The sequence below is a fragment of the Cottoperca gobio genome, chromosome 9, assembly GCF_900634415.1.
Source record: "Cottoperca gobio chromosome 9, fCotGob3.1, whole genome shotgun sequence".
Classification (NCBI taxonomy): domain Eukaryota; kingdom Metazoa; phylum Chordata; class Actinopteri; order Perciformes; family Bovichtidae; genus Cottoperca; species Cottoperca gobio.
In genome coordinates, this window is record NC_041363.1 from 27479986 (window position 1) to 27483676 (window position 3691).

At 38.4% G+C, this 3691-nt stretch overlaps 1 protein-coding gene across 4 annotated transcripts in view; it reads right to left on the reverse strand.

Moving 5' to 3' along the window:
• Positions 1 to 717: 717 nt before the first annotated feature.
• Positions 718 to 3691, reverse strand: part of apba1a (amyloid beta (A4) precursor protein-binding, family A, member 1a) — a 45561-nt gene continuing 42587 nt past the window's right edge. For all 4 annotated transcript variants that reach the window (XM_029440537.1, XM_029440534.1, XM_029440535.1 and 1 more), the window contains one exon: positions 718 to 3691. This exon is cut by the window's right edge and continues 559 nt beyond it. The gene's annotated coding sequence lies outside the window, so the exon portion shown is untranslated.

Below are 3691 nucleotides of genomic sequence, written 5' to 3' on the forward strand. Positions count from 1 at the left end.
GTATTTATATATATATATATATATATATATATATATATATATATATATATATATATATATATAAATATAAATATAAATATGTATATAAACACACACACATACGCATGAATGTCATTTCACACAATCAGTTTCCTACATTCCACTCACGAGACCCTTCACACTGCTTTCTATTGAAGCTTGCCAATAGGCCAATCCAAACACACAAAACCATTAGAAGTATATACCTTTACATAGTTTTCTATATATTTCATCTATATGTGTATTTTATATATCCAGCTGGTTTTAGTTTGAACATGGAGTACATTGGTTGTAATCACACACCACACACACACTAGAAGTAAGAACAGTACAGCGTAATCTCTGTAAATCCAGAAACGGCTGCCTTTGCCCCCATTCCTCTTCAGTATCAGTTTTACCATCATAAAAAGTCCAGTAGTAGTAGTAAGGCCAAGATGATCTTCATCGATGAGGTCAGACATATGGAATAAGCGGTGGGTTTTAAAGTTTGGATATACAGCGGGATAGCCTTAAATATTAGCCACAGAGGGATTTAGAAAGAGAATTGTTCACACAGTGGAACTTGTCAAATCAAGAAGGTTGGGCTGGTGTAGGCAGGTACACTCCCAGAGATGCAGAGGAGTCGGTGTTAGGTTCAAATGCTCTATTAAATTGGAGGAAAGAAGGCTACACTGATTCACAAAAAATCCAGAAACAAAGTCTGAATGTAGAGGTCTTAATTTCAATGAGTTGTTTATCACTTTAAACATCAGTTATAACTTAATCATGACCACAAAACAATCCTTGTTGACTTGACTGCCATATTGTAAAGAAAACCCAGTAAGCCTTAGTGCACACCATTAGTCCATGCATATTCAGACTGGGTTAGTTGTACATGCATACACCCCTGTAACAGCCTCACAAATTAAAAACTGGTGAAAGAAAAGGAAAATAACCTGCTGCTGTCCAAAAGACATAAAAACATTCCGTTGATTGGCTACATTTTAAAAGGACAGCTGTACTGCAGTGTTTGGGATTAGTCGTGTTTAACTAAACACTTCAATCAACAATTTGAGCCATAAATTAAATAGGATTCAGAAGTTTGATTTGCATCTTACAAATAAAATAACAAATATATTTTTTCACTCACAAACTAACGTTACTTGAGTCAACATGACATTTACAGATATTTTCTATATCTTACAAGCTCTGTCCGTATTGATTTCAATCAGTTTGACATGAAGCACAATGCCTCGGAGACATCGTTTGTGACTGCAATAACATATGAACCACTTTTCTTCCTATTAAAGATTTGACACTCAATGTGATGTGATAATGATACATGTGCAGAACCTGAGCCACATGAACATTCTTAGCCAATGACAATCAACCTGTTAATCAGGTGGCATGGAAGGCAAGTTTAACAATCTGCGATGTGCGAGTGGGCTACAGACTAAGATCTTTCTAAGGTTTATAATTGACCTCCTGGTTCATGATGATGTAGAGAACCTTCTGCAGTACAAGTAAAGCCGTTGTAAAGGTGCTTGTATCTGTTTTAGTTGTAAACACACATCTTCAAGAGTGCACATTAAAGACATTCACTTCAACAGCTGTAACATAGTTTACCCATATCTTCTCCACAAGAGCACCGGCAGGACAGACCTTCTTACTTCATGTGGTCTCAGCACTTTTGCTATTGAAAATCAATGAGTAGATAGTGAAGAATACCCACAACATTTTGACAAGTCCATGCTGCTGTGTTCACATGTTTAAGCTCATTAAGGTTTCTGCCTGTGGACCAGGTTCCCCAGCAGAACCTTTGTTTTTAGATTTGACTTTTTAGAGGCAGACACTGATTTCCACTAATACATTGGTTTTTTTTTAAAGCTGATTTTGTAGAAGAAAAAATATGAATAAACTTATCATGTGTTGGGTTTGTTAATAAAATAAAGACGTAAACCAATGCACTTTGGATGAGTTGAAGCCGTGAACAGTTTGCATTGCAGGAACAGAAAAGTGACTTGATCTGAAGACAGAGTGGAACACATACAGTGGTGCCCCCCCCAGCTATGTCTGAGGTTTTTAGTGGAAACTAAATTGAATTGGGTGACAACTATCCCCTTCATAACTCAAAATAGTGTAATAAGCCTGATAATATAGTTCCTTTCCACTGTCTCGTCCCATAGTTATCTCAACATGACTGAATTATTATCATTCATCACATTTAAAAACTGTAAAAATGTCACGTTACACTCGTAATAAAACTCAGCTAACACAAATGTGGGTATTAAACGATGCTACATATACAAAGGTGTGTGGGGGATGTCTTTGGTGATATAATGATGGTAAATGTCTCTCTGGCATTATTCATTATTATATGGATGGAACATGTATCAACAGAAACACGACACTGTTTCTTGTTATGACTTTAAAGGTTTGATGAAGGCTGCTCCTGGGCTCAAGTAGTGTTTGTTTGTTACTGGACATTCTAAAATATTCATCATCTTAGGATCACATTAGAGTATTCATTAATAGTTTTATAATTATATTTCATTATATTTTGTTGAGAAGCCTCCATGTTTCCTGATCTGCTGCCCTTTTATTTTCCTGTGAATGCAAACTCAACACTTCCCCGTTTGCTTCCACAGCACTAATTCAAGCCGCTGCTCTGCTTCTCTTACTGAGTTCACTCCGGATCTACTTTGCTGGAAGATTGTCATTTAAATAAATGTCTGTGAAACGGAGATCTTTGGGATTGTTACTTTCAGCTACTGTCACTTACCCTCAGCAGAGCTCACAACACCCTGCAGTGTTAAGCAATATACACACGTACACCACGCTGTACGGTGCATCCACATACGAGCCCACTCCACTACTCTACTTACTACTCCATTCTTTTGGGTTACATTATCCAACTAGCAATGAACAAAATACATTTTCCTATTGCATCCAAATGAAAAAGACTTGATTTCCAGCTACTGTTTTAACATTACATTAGGAGTTTCTGTGTTTCAGTTTAAGGGGACTAAAGGGATACAAGTTCTGTGCCTGGGGGTATTTAGACTCACATTCCATCCCTGCGCCTCGTGCAAACACCTTGACACAGGGACATGGTAGGGCATCAGGTGGTGTAACGCTGCCATGGGTGCACAGGCTGGTTGAAGAGGGGTATTAGTTTAGTTAGTTTGTTATTACCTGCTGACGGAGCTACTGCTGGTGCTATGTACAGATGGTACAGCAATTAAACAAAGGGAACAGAAACACATGAACTACTGTAACAAGGGACGACAGTAGAGTCGGAAAGCTTTGCTGTTGGAAATGTGAAGTGCAAAATGAAGCTGCAGCGTCAACTCTTCTACAAGTAAACATGTGGAATGTGAAGAGGGGGAGTGTGTGTTCACACACATCTGTCAGCAAGGTTCACATACTCCCTCCGAGGAGAGCTCTGTGTTGTGCAAAGAACACCAGGGTACAGTATGTGGAGTGGATTACAGTAGCAGACTCCAGCTTGGTCCCATGAAATGTAGCTACAACATAAAAAACTGAAAAGAAAAACCCAAAACATTATCTTGCATAAATGATTTGGTGGAGGAAATATATGAAGACACAGGCAGTGTTCTGCCAGTGAGATAGCAGCGTGGCAGAAAGTACAGTCAGGGTTGCATGTGCAGGTTGCCTTTGAGTCCACAATCAG